Source organism: Stenella coeruleoalba (assembly GCF_951394435.1).
Source record: "Stenella coeruleoalba genome assembly, contig: scaffold_50, whole genome shotgun sequence".
NCBI lineage: Eukaryota > Metazoa > Chordata > Mammalia > Artiodactyla > Delphinidae > Stenella > Stenella coeruleoalba.
In genome coordinates this window covers 166,068-185,122 of record NW_027645987.1, presented here as the reverse complement: position 1 = coordinate 185,122, position 19,055 = coordinate 166,068, and the positions used below count along the sequence as shown (strand labels likewise).

The following is a 19,055-nucleotide window of genomic DNA, read 5'->3' as shown; positions in this document are numbered from 1 at the left end:
CTTTCTTCAACTCGCTTTCTTGTGACCTGGCCGCAACACCGCAGGATGGCTTCAGGCCCTAATCTGGTTCCGGCCCGGCATGCTGAGCCTTTGGTTAATTCCTCTTCCTGGTGGGAAATGAGAGTTAAATTTGCCCGTCCAGACACCTCCAGCTAGTCTCTCATTGGTTCTCGCTATTCCTGTTCATCTTCTGCAGAAATTGCAAACTGGGCCAAACAGGAGGTTAAAGGCGCTGACTCTCCAAGTGGGGAGAGTGTTAGTAAAGCGTCTGGAATGTTGCACCCGAGTACCAGGGGAGGAAAACTGAGACATATTTGAACACGTCTCCCGTTCACATGGTTGATCATACTTGGGTTCCACATGCATGTTTTAGCTGAAGGAAGAATACCTTAAACCTGGAGAGTTGAGACCCGTGTAATGGGTACCATGCAATATGACTTCAAAGGGTCTTCATTTGCTCACCGAACCTCTCCAATCCTATCACTGCTGCGTTTATTCCCCTGTACACACGCTTGATTCTCTTTTGGAGACATAGCAATCCATAGGTTTTAAGATACTTACTAGTCAGGTACATTCTTAGGGGTTTAATATGGGGTTTTGAGTCCATTTCGTTGAGCAAGGAGTAGCTCTTGCCTATTCCATATTTGGCTTAAGGAACTTTATCTGTGCTCATTTCAATCTCTGGTTTTATGCAGCACCCCAACTCACCTTTACCCTTAAGCAAGCATAAGTTGGTTTTCTAAATTTGAGACCCTGTTCTGTTCTGTAATTCAGTTCCTGTGTAGCCAAGTTTACATTCCGTGTATTACTGATATCTTATGATGTTTCTTTTTCTGTGTGACTTATTTCAGTTAGAATCATCATACCTGAATCCACTCATTGTGCTGCTAAGGGCCTGATGACATAGATTTCATTGCTGAGTGATATTGCTTTGTAAGTAAATACCACAACTTCTTTATCCATTTTTCACTTTCTGCGATGTTGAACTTGTACTGTAAACGAGGTTCTTGTAAACAGAGGCGTCCCAAACTTTGGGGTGGCTGTGTCTTTTTGATTGTAATTTCCCTAAGCTATAGGACCATAAGTGGAAGTGCCCTAGGCTCTGTTGCTTTGTTTTTTAGATGTTTCAGGAAACACCATACACTTCTCCCGAGTGTCTGTTGGCAATTTACATCCCGCCCATCAGCATAACAAGGCTCCCAGTTCTCCATGGCCTGTCCTGCCTTTCTGGATTTTACACTTTTTTCAGATGGCCCTTTTGACCGGGGGGAAGTGAGACTTCATTGTAGTGCAGATTTCCTTTGCAAGCTTGCTTGGTTGGCCAAAAAGGGCGTATGCGTTTTTTCCTGAATATATTCAGGAAAAAACGCATACGCCCTTTTTGGCCAAGTGCATCATTGTGGACGTTCTGCCTCTTTTCCTATGTTTTCAATGCAATTCCAGTCTACCTCCTGAAATCGGTTTCCTGCAATTCTGCCCCGCTTTCAAGTCCTCTTGGCAGCCTTACTTCAGTCTATTTTTGGACGATAGCTGTCATTTATAACTCTGTAGGTTTGTGAATTATAGTGCCCCTGAGCTCCTTTCTTCAACTCGGTTTCTTTTGAGCTGGCCGCAACACCGCAAGATGGCTTCAGGCCCTAATCTGGTTCCGGTACGGCACGCTGAGCCTTTGGTTATTTCCTCTTCCTGTTGGGAAATGAGAGTTAAATTTGCCCGTCCAGACACCTCCAGCTAGCCTCTCATTGGTTCTCGCTATTCCTGTTCATCTTCCGCAGAAATTGCAAACTGGGCCAAACAGGAGGTTAAAGGGACTGACTCTCCAAGTGGGGAGAGTGTTAGTAAAGCGTCTGGAATGTTGCACCCGAGTACCAGGGGAGGAAAACTGAGACATATTTGAACACGTCTCCCGATCACATGGTTGATCATACTCTGGGTTCCACATGCATATTTTAGCTGAAGGAAGAATACCTTAAACCTGGGTAGTTGAAACCCGTGGAATGGGTACCATGCAATATGACTTCAAAGGGTCTTCATTTGCTCACCGAACCTCTCCAATCCTATCACTGCTGCCTTTATGCCCCTGTACACATGCTTGATTCTCTTTCGGAGACATAGCAATCCATAGGTTTTAAGATACTTACTAGTCAGGTACATTCTTATGCGTTTAATATGGGGTGTTGAGTCCATTTCGTTGAGCAAGGAGTAGCTCTTGTCTATTCCATATTTGGCTTAAGGAACTTTATCTGTGCTCATTTCAATCTCTGGTTTTATGCAGCACCCCAACTCACCTTTCCCCTTAAGCAAGCATAAGTTGGTTTTCTAAATTTGAGAACCTGTTCTGTTTTGGAATGCAGTTCCTGTGTAGCCAAGTTTACATTCCGTGTATTAGTGATATCTTATGATGTTTCTTTTTCTGTGTGACTTATTTCAGTTAGAATCATCGTACCTGAATCCACTCATTATGCTGCTACGGGCCTGATGACATAGATTTCATTGCTGAGTGGTACTGCATTGTACGTAAGTACCACAAGTTCTTTATCCATTTTTCACTTTATGTGATATTGAACTTGTACGGTAAACGAGGTTCTTGTAAACGGAGGCGTCCCAAACTTTGGGGTGGCTGTGTCTTTTTGATTTTAATTTCCCTAAGCTATAGGACCATAAGTGGAAGTGCCCTAGGCTCTGTTGCTTTGTTTTTTAGATGTTTCAGGAAACACCATCCACTTCTCCCGAGTGGTTGTTGGCAATTTACATCCCGCCCATCAGCATAACAAGGCTCCCAGTTCTCCATGGCCTGTCCTGCCTTTCTGGATTTTACACTTTTTTCAGATGGCCCTTTTGACCGGGGGGAAGTGAGACTTCATTGTAGTGCAGATTTCCTTTGCAAGCTTGCTTGGTTGGCCAAACAGGGCGTATGCGTTTTTTCCTGAATATATTCAGGAAAAAACGCATACGCCCTTTTTGGCCAAGTGCATCATTGTGGACGTTCTGCCTCTTTTCCTATGCTTTCAATGCAATTCCAGTCTACCTCCTGAAATCGGTTTCCTGCAATTCTGCCCCGCTTTCAAGTCCTCTTGGCAGCCTTACTTCAGTCTATTTTTGGACAATAGCTGTCATTTATAACTCTGCAGGTTTGTGAATTACAGTGCCCCTGAGCTCCTTTCTTCAACTCGCTTTCTTTTGAGCTGGCCGCAACACCGCAGGATGGCTTCAGGCCCTAATCTGGTTCCGGCACGGCACGCTGAGCCTTTGGTTATTTCCTCTTCCTGGTGGGAAATGAGAGTTAAATTTGCCCGTCCAGACACCTCCAGCTAGTCTCTCATTGGTTCTCGCTATTCCTGTTCATCTTCCGCAGAAATTGCAAACTGGGCCAAACAGGAGGTTAAAGGCGCTGACTCTCCAAGTGGGGAGAGTGTTAGTAAAGCGTCTGGAATGTTGCACCCGAGTACCAGGGGAGGAAAACTGAGACATATTTGAACACGTCTCCCGTTCACATGGTTGATCATACTTGGGTTCCACATGCATGTTTTAGCTGAAGGAAGAATACCTTAAACCTGGAGAGTTAAGACCCGTGGAATGGGTACCATGCAATATGACTTCAAAGGGTCTTCATTTGCTCACCGAACCTCTCCAATCCTATCACTGCTGCGTTTATGCCCCTGTACACATGCTTGATTCTCTTTCGGAGACATAGCAATCCATAGGTTTTAAGATACTTACTAGTCAGGTACATTCTTAGGCGTTTAATATGCGGTGTTGAGTCCAATTCGTTGAGCAAGGAGTAGCTCTTGTCTATTCCATATTTGGCTTAAGGAACTTTATCTGTGCTCATTTCAATCTCTGGTTTTATGCAGCACCCCAACTCACCTTTCCCCTTAAGCAAGCATAAGTTGGTTTTATAAATTTGAGACCCTGTTCTGTTTTAGAATTCAGTTCCTGTGTAGCCAAGTTTACATTCCGTGTATTAGTGATATCTTATGATGTTTCTTTTTCTGTGTGACTTATTTCAGTTAGAATCATCGTACCTGAATCTACTCATTATGCTGCTACGGGCCTGATGACATAGATTTCATTGCTGAGTGATACTGCATTGTACGTAAGTACCACAAGTTCTTTATCCATTTTTCACTTTCTGCGATGTTGAACTTGTACTGTAAACGAGGTTCTTGTAAACAGAGCCGTTCCAAACTTTGGGGTGGCTGTGTCTTTTTGATTTTAATTTCCCTAAGCTATAGGACCATAAGTGGAAGTGCCCTAGGCTCTGTTGCTTTGTTTTTTAGATGTTTCAGGAAACACCATACACTTCTCCCGAGTGGTTGTTGGCAATTTACATCCCGCCCATCAGCATAACAAGGCGTCCAGTTCTCCATGGCCTGTCCTGCCTTTCTGGATTTTACACTTTTTTCAGATGGCCCTTTTGACCGGGGGGAAGTGAGACTTCATTTTAGTGCAGATTTCCTTTGCAAGCTTGCTTGGTTGGCCAAAAAGGGCGTATGCGTTTTTTCCTGAATATATTCAGGAAAAAACGCATACGCCCTTTTTGGCCAAGTGCATCATTGTGGACGTTCTGCCTCTTTTCCTATGCTTTCAATGCAATTCCAGTCTACCTCCTGAAATCGGTTTCCTGCAATTCTGCCCCGCTTTCAAGTCCTCTTGGCAGCCTTACTTCAGTCTATTTTTGGACGATAGCTGTCATTTATAACTCTGCAGGTTTGTGAATTACAGTGCCCCTGAGCTCCTTTCTTCAACTCGCTTTCTTGTGACCTGGCCGCAACACCGCAGGATGGCTTCAGGCCCTAATCTTGTTCCGGCACGGCACGCTGAGCCTTTGGTTAATTCCTCTTCCTGGTGGGAAATGAGAGTTAAATTTGCCCGTCCAGACACTTCCAGCTAGTCTCTCATTGGTTCTCGCTATTCCTGTTCATCTTCCGCAGAAATTGCAAACTGGGCCAAAGAGGAGGTTAAAGGGACTAACTCTCCAAGTGGGGAGAGTGTTAGTAAAGCGTCTGGAATGTTGCACCCGAGTACCAGGGTACGAAAACTGAGACATATTTGAACACGTCTCCCGATCACATGGTTGATCATACTCTAGGTTCCACATGCATGTTTTAGCTGAAGGAAGAATACCTTAAACCTGGGTAGTTGAAACCCGTGGAATGGGTACCATGCAATATGACTTCAAAGGGTCTTCATTTGCTCACCGAACCTCTCCAATCCTATCACTGCTGCGTTTATGCCCCTGTACACATGCTTGATTCTCTTTCGGAGACATAGCAATCCATAGGTTTTAAGATACTTTCTAGTCAGGAACATTCTTAGGCGTTTAATATGGGGTGTTGAGTCCATTTCGTTGAGCAAGGAGTAGCTCTTGTCTATTCCATATTTGGCTTAAGGAACTTTATCTGTGCTCATTTCAATCTCTGGTTTTATGCAGCACCCCAACTCAACTTTACCCTTAAGCAAGCATAAGTTGGTTTTCTAAATTTGAGACCCTGTTCTGTTCTGTAATTCAGTTCCTGTGTAGCCAAGTTTACATTCCGTGTATTACTGATATCTTATGATGTTTCTTTTTCTGTGTGACTTATTTCAGTTAGAATCATCATACCTGAATCCACTCATTGTGATGCTAAGGGCCTGATGACATAGATTTCATTGCTGAGTGATATTGCTTTGTAAGTGAATACCACAACTTCTTTATCCATTTTTCACTTTCTGCGATGTTGAACTTGTACTGTAAACGAGGTTCTTGTAAACAGAGCCATTCCAAACTTTGGGGTGGCTGTGTCTTTTTGATTTTAATTTCCCTAAGCTATAGGACCATAAGTGGAAGTGCCCTAGGCTCTGTTGCTTTGTTTTTTAGATGTTTCAGGAAACACCATACACTTCTCCCGAGTGTCTGTTGGCAATTTACATCCCGCCCATCAGCATAACAAGGCTCCCAGTTCTCCATGGCCTGTCCTGCCTTTCTGGATTTTACACTTTTTTCAGATGGCCCTTTTGACCGGGGGGAAGTGAGACTTCATTGTAGTGCAGATTTCCTTTGCAAGCTTGCTTGGTTGGCCAAAAAGGGCGTATGCGTTTTTTCCTGAATATATTCAGGAAAAAACGCATACGCCCTTTTTGGCCAAGTGCATCATTGTGGACGTTCTGCCTCTTTTCCTATGCTTACAATGCAATTCCAGTCTACCTCCTGAAATCGGTTTCCTGCAATTCTGCCCCGCTTTCAAGTCCTCTTGGCAGCCTTACTTCAGTCTATTTTTGGACGATAGCTGTCATTTATAACTCTGCAGGTTTGTGAATTACAGTGCCCCTGAGCTCCTTTCTTCAACTCGCTTTCTTGTGACCTGGCCGCAACACTGCAGGATGGCTTCAGGCCCTAATCTGGTTCCGGCACGGCATGCTGAGCCTTTGGTTAATTCCTCTTCCTGGTGGGAAATGAGAGTTAAATTTGCCCGTCCAGACACCTCCAGCTAGTCTCTCATTGGTTCTCGCTATTCCTGTTCATCTTCTGCAGAAATTGCAAACTGGGCCAAACAGGAGGTTAAAGGCGCTGACTCTCCTAGTGGGGAGAGTGTTAGTAAAGCGTCTGGAATGTTGCACCCGAGTACCAGGGGAGGAAAACTGAGACATATTTGAACACGTCTCCCGTTCACATGGTTGATCATACTTGGGTTCCACATGCATGTTTTAGCTGAAGGAAGAATACCTTAAACCTGGAGAGTTGAGACCCATGTAATGGGTACCATGCAATATGACTTCAAAGGGTCTTCATTTGCTCACCGAACCTCTCCAATCCTATCACTGCTGCGTTTATTCCCCTGTACACACGCTTGATTCTCTTTTGGAGACATAGCAATCCATAGGTTTTAAGATACTTACTAGTCAGGTACATTCTTAGGGGTTTAATATGGGGTTTTGAGTCCATTTCGTTGAGCAAGGAGTAGCTCTTGCCTATTCAATATTTGGCTTAAGGAACATTATCTGTGCTCATTTCAAACTCTGGTTTTATGCAGCACCCCAACTCACCTTTACCCTTAAGCAAGCATAAGTTGGTTTTCTAAATTTGAGACCCTGTTCTGTTCTGTAATTCAGTTCCTGTGTAGCCAAGTTTACATTCCGTGTATTACTGATATCTTAAGATGTTTCTTTTTCTGTGTGACTTATTTCAGTTAGAATCATCATACCTGAATCCACTCATTGTGATGCTAAGGGCCTGATGACATAGATTTCATTGCTGAGTGATATTGCTTTGTAAGTAAATACCACAACTTCTTTATCCATTTTTCACTTTCTGCGATGTTGAACTTGTACTGTAAACGAGGTTCTTGTAAACAGAGGCGTCCCAAACTTTGGGGTGGCTGTGTCTTTTTGATTGTAATTTCCCTAAGCTATAGGACCATAAGTGGCAGTGCCCTAGGCTCTGTTGCTTTGTTTTTTAGATGTTTCAGGAAACACCATACACTTCTCCCGAGTGTCTGTTGGCAATTTACATCCCGCCCATCAGCATAACAAGGCTCCCAGTTCTCCATGGCCTGTCCTGCCTTTCTGGATTTTACACTTTTTTCAGATGGCCCTTTTGACCGGGGGGAAGTGAGACTTCATTGTAGTGCAGATTTCCTTTGCAAGCTTGCTTGGTTGGCCAAAAAGGGCGTATGCGTTTTTTCCTGAATATATTCAGGAAAAAACGCATACGCCCTTTTTGGCCAAGTGCATCATTGTGGACGTTCTGCCTCTTTTCCTATGCTTTCAATGCAATTCCAGTCTACCTCCTGAAATCGGTTTCCTGCAATTCTGCCCCGCTTTCAAGTCCTCTTGGCAGCCTTACTTCAGTCTATTTTTGGACGATAGCTGTCATTTATAACTCTGCAGGTTTGTGAATTACAGTGCCCCTGAGCTCCTTTCTTCAACTCGCTTTCTTGTGACCTGGCCGCAACACCGCAGGATGGCTTCAGGCCCTAATCTGGTTCCGGCACGGCACGCTGAGCTTTTGGTTATTTCCTCTTCCTGTTGGGAAATGAGAGTTAAATTTGCCCGTCCAGACACCTCCAGCTAGTCTCTCATTGGTTCTCGCTATTCCTGTTCATCTTCCGCAGAAATTGCAAACTGGGCCAAACAGGAGGTTAAAGGGACTGACTCTCCAAGTCGGGAGAGTGTTAGTAAAGCGTCTGGAATGTTGCACCCGAGTACCAGGGTACGAAAACTGAGACATATTTGAACACGTCTCCCGATCACATGGTTGATCATACTCTAGGTTCCACATGCATGTTTTAGCTGAAGGAAGAATACCTTAAACCTGGGTAGTTGAAACCCGTGGAATGGGTACCATGCAATATGACTTCAAAGGGTCTTCATTTGCTCACCGAACCTCTCCAATCCTATCACTGCTGCGTTTATGCCCCTGTACACATGCTTGATTCTCTTTTGGAGACATAGCAATACATAGGTTTTCCGATACTTACTAGTCAGGTACATTCTTAGGCGTTTAATATGCGGTGTTGAGTCCATTTCGTTGAGCAAGGAGTAGCTCTTGTCTATTCCATATTTGACTTAAGGAACTTTATCTGTGCTCATTTCAATCTCTGGTTTTATGCAGCACCCCAACTCACCTTTACCCTTAAGCAAGCATAAGTTGGTTTTCTAAATTTGAGACCCTGTTCTGTTCTGTAATTCAGTTCCTGTGTAGCCAAGTTTAATTCCGTGTATTACTGATATCTTATGATGTTTCTTTTCTGTGTGACTTATTTCAGTTAGAATCATCATACCTGAATCCACTCATTGTGCTGCTACGGGCCTGATGACACAGATTTCATTGCTGAGTGATATTGCTTTGTAAGTAAATACCACAACTTCTTTATCCATTTTTCACTTTCTGCGATGTTGAACTTGTACTGTAAATGAGGTTCTTGTAAACAGAGCCGTTCCAAACTTTGGGGTGGCTGTGTCTTTTTGATTTTAATTTCCCTAAGCTATAGGACCATAAGTGGAAGTGCCCTAGGCTCTGTTGCTTTGTTTTTTAGATGTTTCAGGAAACACCATACACTTCTCCCCAGTGTCTGTTGGCAATTTACATCCCGCCCATCAGCATAACAAGGCTCCCAGTTCTCCATGGCCTGTCCTGCCTTTCTGGATTTTACACTTTTTTCAGATGGCCCTTTTGACCGGGGGGAAGTGAGACTTCATTGTAGTGCAGATTTCCTTTGCAAGCTTGCTTGGTTGGCCAAAAAGGGCGTATGCGTTTTTTCCTGAATATATTCAGGAAAAAACGCATACGCCCTTTTTGGCCAAGTGCATCATTGTGGACGTTCTGCCTCTTTTCCTATGCTTTCAATGCAATTCCAGTCTACCTCCTGAAATCGGTTTCCTGCAATTCTGCCCCGCTTTCAAGTCCTCTTGGCAGCCTTACTTCAGTCTATTTTTGGACGATAGCTGTCATTTATAACTCTGCAGGTTTGTGAATTACAGTGCCCCTGAGCTCCTTTCTTCAACTCGCTTTCTTGTGACCTGGCCGCAACACCGCAGGATGGCTTCAGGCCCTAATCTGGTTCCGGCACGGCACGCTGAGCCTTTGGTTATTTCCTCTTCCTGGTGGGAAATGAGAGTTAAATTTGCCCGTCCAGACACCTCCAGCTAGTCTCTCATTGGTTCTCGCTATTCCTGTTCATCTTCCGCAGAAATTGCAAACTGGGCCAAACAGGAGGTTAAAGGCGCTGACTCTCCAAGTGGGGTGAGTGTTAGTAAAGCGTCTGGAATGTTGCACCCGAGTACCAGGGGAGGAAAACTGAGACATATTTGAACACGTCTCCCGTTCACATGGTTGATCATACTTGGGTTCCACATGCATGTTTTAGCTGAAGGAAGAATACCTTAAACCTGGAGAGTTAAGACCCGTGTAATGGGTACCATGCAATATGACTTCAAAGGCTCTTCATTTGCTCACCAAACCTCTCCAATCCTATCACTGCTGCGTTTATGCCCCTGTACACATGCTTGATTCTCTTTCGGAGACATAGCAATCCATAGGTTTTAAGATACTTACTAGTCAGGTACATTCTTAGGCGTTTAATATGCGGTGTTGAGTCCATTTCGTTGAGCAAGGAGTAGCTCTTGTCTATTCCATATTTGACTTAAGGAACTATATCTGTGCTCATTTCAATCTCTGGTTTTATGCAGCACCCCAACTCACCTTTACCCTTAAGCAAGCATAAGTTGGTTTTCTAAATTTGAGACCCTGTTCTGTTCTGTAATTCAGTTCCTGTGTAGCCAAGTTTACATTCCGTGTATTACTGATATATTATGATGTTTCTTTTTCTGTGTGACTTACTTCAGTTAGAATCATCATACCTGAATCCACTCATTGTGCTGCTAAGGGCCTGATGACACAGATTTCATTGCTGAGTGATATTGCTTTGTAAGTAAATACCACAACTTCTTTATCCATTTTTCACTTTCTGCGATGTTGAACTTGTACTGTAAACGAGGTTCTTGTAAACAGAGGCGTCCCAAACTTTGGGGTGGCTGTGTCTTTTTGATTTTAATTTCCCTAAGCTATAGGACCATAAGTGGCAGTGCCCTAGGCTCTGTTGCTTTGTTTTTTAGATGTTTCAGGAAACACCATACACTTCTCCCGAGTGTCTGTTGGCAATTTACATCCCGCCCATCAGCATAACAAGGCTCCCAGTTCTCCATGGCCTGTCCTGCCTTTCTGGATTTTACACTTTTTTCAGATGGCCCTTTTGACCGGGGGGAAGTGAGACTTCATTGTAGTGCAGATTTCCTTTGCAAGCTTGCTTGGTTGGCCAAAAAGGGCGTATGCGTTTTTTCCTGAATATATTCAGGAAAAAACGCATACGCCCTTTTTGGCCAAGTGCATCATTGTGGACGTTCTGCCTCTTTTCCTATGTTTTCAATGCAATTCCAGTCTACCTCCTGAAATCGGTTTCCTGCAATTCTGCCCCGCTTTCAAGTCCTCTTGGCAGCCTTACTTCAGTCTATTTTTGGACAATAGCTGTCATTTATAACTCTGCAGGTTTGTGAATTACAGTGCCCCTGAGCTCCTTTCTTCAACTCGCTTTCTTGTGACCTGGCCGCAACACCGCAGGATGGCTTCAGGCCCTAATCTGGTTCTGGCCCGGCATGCTGAGCCTTTGGTTAATTCCTCTTCCTGGTGGGAAATGAGAGTTAAATTTGCCCGTCCAGACACCTCCAGCTAGTCTCTCATTGGTTCTCGCTATTCCTGTTCATCTTCTGCAGAAATTGCAAACTGGGCCAAACAGGAGGTTAAAGGCGCTGACTCTCCTAGTGGGGAGAGTGTTAGTAAAGCATCTGGAATGTTGCACCCGAGTACCAGGGGAGGAAAACTGAGACATATTTGAACACGTCTCCCGTTCACATGGTTGATCATACTTGGGTTCCACATGCATGTTTTAGCTGAAGGAAGAATACCTTAAACCTGGAGAGTTGAGACCCGTGTAATGGGTACCATGCAATATGACTTCAAAGGGTCTTCATTTGCTCACCGAACCTCTCCAATCCTATCACTGCTGCGTTTATGCCCCTGTACACATGCTTGATTCTCTTTTGGAGACATAGCAATACATAGGTTTTCCGATACTTACTAGTCAGGTACATTCTTAGGCGTTTAATATGCGGTGTTGAGTCCATTTCGTTGAGCAAGGAGTAGCTCTTGTCTATTCCATATTTGACTTAAGGAACTTTATCTGTGCTCATTTCAATCTCTGGTTTTATGCAGCACCCCAACTCACCTTTACCCTTAAGCAAGCATAAGTTGGTTTTCTAAATTTGAGACCCTGTTCTGTTCTGTAATTCAGTTCCTGTGTAGCCAAGTTTAATTCCGTGTATTACTGATATCTTATGATGTTTCTTTTCTGTGTGACTTATTTCAGTTAGAATCATCATACCTGAATCCACTCATTGTGCTGCTACGGGCCTGATGACACAGATTTCATTGCTGAGTGATATTGCTTTGTAAGTAAATACCACAACTTCTTTATCCATTTTTCACTTTCTGCGATGTTGAACTTGTACTGTAAATGAGGTTCTTGTAAACAGAGCCGTTCCAAACTTTGGGGAGGCTGTGTCTTTTTGATTTTAATTTCCCTAAGCTATAGGACCATAAGTGGAAGTGCCCTAGGCTCTGTTGCTTTGTTTTTTAGATGTTTCAGGAAACACCATACACTTCTCCCCAGTGTCTGTTGGCAATTTACATCCCGCCCATCAGCATAACAAGGCTCCCAGTTCTCCATGGCCTGTCCTGCCTTTCTGGATTTTACACTTTTTTCAGATGGCCCTTTTGACCGGGGGGAAGTGAGACTTCATTGTAGTGCAGATTTCCTTTGCAAGCTTGCTTGGTTGGCCAAAAAGGGCGTATGCGTTTTTTCCTGAATATATTCAGGAAAAAACGCATACGCCCTTTTTGGCCAAGTGCATCATTGTGGACGTTCTGCCTCTTTTCCTATGCTTTCAATGCAATTCCAGTCTACCTCCTGAAATCGGTTTCCTGCAATTCTGCCCCGCTTTCAAGTCCTCTTGGCAGCCTTACTTCAGTCTATTTTTGGACGATAGCTGTCATTTATAACTCTGCAGGTTTGTGAATTACAGTGCCCCTGAGCTCCTTTCTTCAACTCGCTTTCTTGTGACCTGGCCGCAACACGGCAGGATGGCTTCAGGCCCTAATCTGGTTCCGGCACGGCACGCTGATCCTTTGGTTATTTCCTCTTCCTGGTGGGAAATGAGAGTTAAATTTGCCCGTCCAGACACCTCCAGCTAGTCTCTCATTGGTTCTCGCTATTCCTGTTCATCTTCCGCAGAAATTGCAAACTGGGACAAACAGGAGGTTAAAGGCGCTGACTCTCCAAGTGGGGAGAGTGTTAGTAAAGCGTCTGGAATGTTGCACCCGAGTACCAGGGGAGGAAAACTGAGACATATTTGAACACGTCTCCCGTTCACATGGTTGATCATACTTGGGTTCCACATGCATGTTTTAGCTGAAGGAAGAATACCTTAAACCTGGAGAGTTAAGCCCCGTGTAATGGGTACCATGCAATATGACTTCAAAGGGTCTTCATTTGCTCACCAAACTTCTCCAATCCTATCACTGCTGCGTTTATGCCCCTGTACACATGCTTGATTCTCTTTCAGAGACATAGCAATGCATAGGTTTTAAGATACTTACTAGTCAGGTACATTCTTAGGCGTTTAATATGCGGTGTTGAGTCCATTTCGTTGAGCAAGGAGTAGCTCTTGTCTATTCCATATTTGACTTAAGGAACTTTATCTGTGCTCATTTCAATCTCTGGTTTTATGCAGCACCCCAACTCACCTTTACCCTTAAGCAAGCATAAGTTGGTTTTCTAAATTTGAGACCCTGTTCTGTTCTGTTATTCAGTTCCTGTGTAGCCAAGTTTACATTCCGTGTACTACTGATATCTTATGATGTTTCTTTTTCTGTGTGACTTATTTCAGTTAGAATCATCATACCTGAATCCACTCATTCTGATGCTAAGGGCCTGATGACATAGATTTCATTGCTGAGTGATACTGCATTGTACGTAAGTACCACAAGTTCTTTATCCATTTTTCACTTTCTGGGATGTTGAACTTTTACTGTAAACGAGTTTCTTGTAAACAGAGCCGTTCCAAACTTTGGGGTGGCTGTGTCTTTTTGATTTTAATTTCCCTAAGCTATAGGACCATAAGTGGAAGTGCCCTAGGCTCTGTTGCTTTGTTTTTTAGATGTTTCAGGAAACACCATACACTTCTCCCAAGTGTCTGTTGGCAATTTACATCCCGCCCATCAGCATAACAAGGCTCCCAGATCTCAATGGCCTGTTGCCTTTCTGGATTTTACACTTTTTTCAGATGGCCCTTTTGACCGGGGGGGAAGTGAGACCTCACTGTAGTGCAGATTTCCTTTGCAAGCTTGCTTGGTTGGCCAAAAAGGGCGTATGCGTTTTTTCCTGAATATATTCAGGAAAAAACGCATACGCCCTTTTTGGCCAAGTGCATCATTGTGGACGTTCTGCCTCTTTTCCTATGCTTTCAATGCAATTCCAGTCTACCTCCTGAAATCGGTTTCCTGCAATTCTGCCCCGCTTTCAAGTCCTCTTGGCAGCCTTACTTCAGTCTATTTTTGGACGATAGCTGTCATTTATAACTCTGCAGGTTTGTGAATTACAGTGCCCCTGAGCTCCTTTCTTCAACTCGCTTTCTTGTGACCTGGCCGCAACACCGCAGGATGGCTTCAGGCCCTAATCTGGTTCCGGCACGGCACGCTGAGCCTTTGGTTAATTCCTCTTCCTGGTGGGAAATGAGAGTTAAATTTGCCCGTCCAGACACCTCCAGCTAGTCTCTCATTGGTTCTCACTATTCCTGTTCATCTTCCGCAGAAATTGCAAACTGGGTCAAACAGGAGGTTAAAGGGACTGACTCTCCAAGTGGGGAGAGTGTTAGTAAAGCGTCTGGAATGTTGGACCCAAGTACCAGCGTACGAAAACTGAGACATATTTGAACACGTCTCCCGATCACATGGTTGATCATACTCTAGGTTCCACATGCATGTTTTAGCTGAAGGAAGAATACCTTAAACCTGGGTAGTTTAAACCCGTGGAATGGGTACCATGCAATATGACTTCAAAGGGTCTTCATTTGCTCACCGAACCTCTCCAATCCTATCACTGCTGCGTTTATGCCCCTGTACACATGCTTGATTCTCTTTCGGAGACATAGCAATCCATAGGTTTTAAGATACTTACAAGTCAGGTACATTCTTAGGCGTTTAATATGCGGTGTTGAGTCCATTTTGTTGAGCAAGGAGTAGCTCTTGTCTATTCCATATTTGGCTTAAGGAACTTTATCTGTGCTCATTTCAATCTCTGGTTTTATGCAGCACCCCAACTCACCTTTCCCCTTAAGGAAGCATAAGTTGGTTTTCTAAATTTGAGACCCTGTTCTGTTCTGTAATTCAGTTCCTGTGTAGCCAAGTTTACATTCCGTGTATTACTGATATCTTATGATGTTTCTTTTTCTGTGTGACTTATTTCAGTTAGAATCATCATACCTGAATCCACTCATTGTGCTGCTAAGGGCCTGATGACACAGATTTCATTGCTGAGTGATATTGCTTTGTAAGTAAATACCACAAGTTCTTTATCCATTTTTCACTTTCTGCGATGTTGAACTTGTACTGTAAACGAGGTTCTTGTAAACAGAGCCGTTCCAAACTTTGGGGTGGCTGTGTCTTTTTGATTTTAATTTCCCTAAGCTATAGGACCATAAGTGGAAGTGCCCTAGGCTCTGTTGCTTTGTTTTTTAGATGTTTCAGGAAACACCATACACTTCTCCCAGGTGTCTGTTGGCAATTTACATCCCGCCAATCAGCATAACAAGGCTCCCAGTTCTCCATGGCCTGTCCTGCCTTTCTGGATTTTACACTTTTTTCAGATGGCCCTTTTGACCGAGGGGAAGTGAGACTTCATTGTAGTGCAGATTTCCTTTGCAAGCTTGCTTGGTTGGCCAAAAAGGGCGTATGCGTTTTTTCCTGAATATATTTTTGGCCAAGTGCATCATTGTGGACGTTCTGCCTCTTTTCCTATGCTTTCAATGCAATTCCAGTCTACCTCCTGAAATCGGTTTCCTGCAATTCTGCCCCGCTTTCAAGTCCTCTTGGCAGCCTTACTTCAGTCTATTTTTGGACGATAGCTGTCATTTATAACTCTGCAGGTTTGTGAATTACAGTGCCCCTGAGCTCCTTTCTTCAACTCGCTTTCTTGTGACCTGGCCGCAACACCGCAGGATGGCTTCAGGCCCTAATCTGGTTCCGGCCCGGCATGCTGAGCCTTTGGTTAATTCCTCTTCCTGGTGGGAAATGAGAGTTAAATTTGCCCGTCCAGACACCTCCAGCTAGCCTCTCATTGGTTCTCGCTATTCCTGTTCATCTTCCGCAGAAATTGCAAACTGGGCCAAACAGGAGGTTAAAGGGACTGACTCTCCAAGTCGGGAGAGTGTTAGTAAAGCGTCTGGAATGTTGCACCCGAGTACCAGGGGAGGAAAACTGAGACATATTTGAACACGTCTCCCGTTCACATGGTTGATCATACTCTGGGTTCCACATGCATGTTTTAGCTGAAGGAAGAATACCTTAAACCTGGAGAGTTGAGACCCGTGTAATGGGTACCATGCAATATGACTTCAAAGGGTCTTCATTTGCTCACCGAACCTCTCCAATCCTATCACTGCTGCGTTTATGCCCCTGTACACACGCTTGATTCTCTTTTGGAGACATAGCAATCCATAGGTTTTAAGATACTTACTAGTCAGGTATATTCTTAGGGGTTTAATATGGGGTTTTGAGTCCATTTCGTTGAGCAAGGAGTAGCTCTTGTCTATTCCATATTTGGCTTAAGGAACTTTATCTGTGCTCATTTCAATCTCTGGTTTTATGCAGCACCCCAACTCACCTTTACCCTTAAGCAAGCATAAGTTGGTTTTCTAAATTTGAGACCCTGTTCTGTTTTGGAATGCAGTTCCTGTGTAGCCAAGTTTACATTCCGTGTATTAGTGATATCTTATGATGTTTCTTTTTCTGTGTGACTTATTTCAGTTAGAATCATCGTACCTGAATCTACTCATTGTGCTGCTACGGGCCTGATGACACAGATTTCATTGCTGAGTGATATTGCTTTGTAAGTAAATACCACAACTTCTTTATCCATTTTTCACTTTCTGCGATGTTGAACTTGTACTGTAAACGAGGTTCTTGTAAACAGAGCCGTTCCAAACTTTGGGGTGGCTGTGTCTTTTTGATTTTAATTTCCCTAAGCTATAGGACCATAAGTGGCAGTGCCCTAGGCTCTGTTGCTTTGTTTTTTAGATGTTTCAGGAAACACCATACACTTCTCCCGAGTGTCTGTTGGCAATTTACATCCCGCCCATCAGCATAACAAGGCTCCCAGTTGTCCATGGCCTGTCCTGCCTTTCTGGATTTTACACTTTTTTCAGATGGCCCTTTTGACCGGGGGGAAGTGAGACTTCATTGTAGTGCAGATTTCCTTTGCAAGCTTGCTTGGTTGGCCAAAAAGGGCGTATGCGTTTTTTCCTGAATATATTCAGGAAAAAACGCATACGCCCTTTTTGGCCAAGTGCATCATTGTGGACGTTCTGCCTCTTTTCCTATGCTTTCAATGCAATTCCAGTCTACCTCCTGAAATCGGTTTCCTGCAATTCTGCCCCGCTTTCAAGTCCTCTTGGCAGCCTTACTTCAGTGTATTTTTGGACAATAGCTGTCATTTATAACTCTGCAGGTTTGTGAATTACAGTGCCCCTGAGCTCCTTTCTTCAACTCGCTTTCTTTTGAGCTGGCCGCAACACCGCAGGATGGCTTCAGGCCCTAATCTGGTTCCGGTACGGCACGCTGAGCCTTTGGTTATTTCCTCTTCCTGGTGGGAAATGAGAGTTAAATTTGCCCGTCCAGACACCTCCAGCTAGCCTCTCATTGGTTCTCGCTATTCCTGTTCATCTTCCGCAGAAATTGCAAACTGGGCCAAACAGGAGGTTAAAGGCGCTGACTCTCCAAGTGGGGAGAGTGTTAGTAAAGCGTCTGGAATGTTGCACCCGAGTACCAGGGGAGGAAAACTGAGACATATTTGAACACGTCTCCCGTTCACATGGTTGATCATACTTGGGTTCCACATGCATGTTTTAGCTGAAGGAAGAATACCTTAAACCTGGGTAGTTGAAACCCGTGGAATGGGTACCATGCAATATGACTTCAAAGGGTCTTCATTTGCTCACCGAACCTCTCCAATCCTATCACTGCTGCGTTTATGCCCCTGTACACATGCTTGATTCTCTTTCGGAGACATAGCAATCCATAGGTTTTAAGATACTTACTAGTCAGGTACATTCTTAGGCGTTTAATATGCGGTGTTGAGTCCATTTCGTTGAGCAAGGAGTAGCTCTTGTCTATTCCATATTTGACTTAAGGAACTTTATCTGTGCTCATTTCAATCTCTGGTTTTATGCAGCACCCCAACTCACCTTTCCCCTTAAGCAAGCATAAGTTGGTTTTCTAAATTTGAGACACTGTTCTGTTTTGGAATTCAGTTCCTGTGTAGCCAAGTTTACATTCCGTGTATTAGTGATATCTTATGATGTTTCTTTTTCTGTGTGACTTATTTCAGTTAGAATCATCGTACCTGAATCCACTCATTGTGCTGCTAAGGGCCTGAAGACACAGATTTCATTGCTGAGTGATATTGATTTGTAAGTAAATACCACAACTTCTTTATCCATTTTTCTCTTTCTGCGATGTTGAACTTGTAGTGTAAACGAGGTTCTTGTAAACAGAGCCGTTCCAAACTTTGGGGTGGCGGTGTCTTTTTGATTTTAATTTCCCTAAGCTATAGGACCATAAGTGGAAGTGCCCTAGGTTCTGTTGCTTTGTTTTTTACATGTTTCAGGAAACACCATACACTTCTCCCGAGTGGTTGTTGGCAATTTACATCCCGCCCATCAGCATAACAAGGCTCCCAGTTCTCCATGGCCTGTCTTGTCTTTCTGGATTTTATACTTTTTTCAGATGGCCCTTTTGACCGGGGGGAAGTGAGACTTCATTGTAGTGCAGATTTCCTTTGCAAGCTTGCTTGGTTGGCCAAAAAGGGCGTATGCGTTTTTTCCTGAATATATTCAGGAAAAAACGCATATGCCCTTTTTGGCCAAGTGCATCATTGTGGACGTTCTGCCTCTTTTCCTATGCTTTCAATGCAATTCCAGTCTACCTCCTGAAATCGGTTTCCTGCAATTCTACCCCGCTTTCAAGTCCTCTTGGCAGCCTTACTTCAGTCTATTTTTGGACGATAGCTGTCATTTATAACTCTGCAGGTTTGTGAATTACAGTGCCCCTGAGCTCCTTTCTTCAACTCGCTTTCTTGTGACCTGGCCGCAACACCGCAGGATGGCTTCAGGCCCTAATCTGGTTCTGGCACGGCACGCTGAGGCTTTGGTTAATTCCTCTTCCTGGTGGGAAATGAGAGTTAAAT

The 19,055-nt window shown here is 43.9% G+C and overlaps 1 long non-coding RNA gene across 18 annotated transcripts in view; it reads left to right on the top strand.

The window, feature by feature from the left end:
* The window catches only part of LOC307181410, a 1,574,020-nt gene extending 1,555,759 nt beyond the window's left edge, over positions 1–18,261 (top strand). For 8 of the 18 annotated variants that reach the window (XR_013826717.1, XR_013826718.1, XR_013826719.1 and 5 more), the window contains exon 4: positions 18,198–18,238. This is a non-coding gene — a long non-coding RNA (uncharacterized lncRNA). Of the gene's footprint in view, positions 1–8,747; positions 8,778–18,197 lie in introns of those variants that run through there. The other 10 variants (XR_013826708.1, XR_013826709.1, XR_013826710.1 and 7 more) reach the window with 3 other exon arrangements.
* The last annotated feature ends 794 nt before the right edge of the window (positions 18,262–19,055 follow it).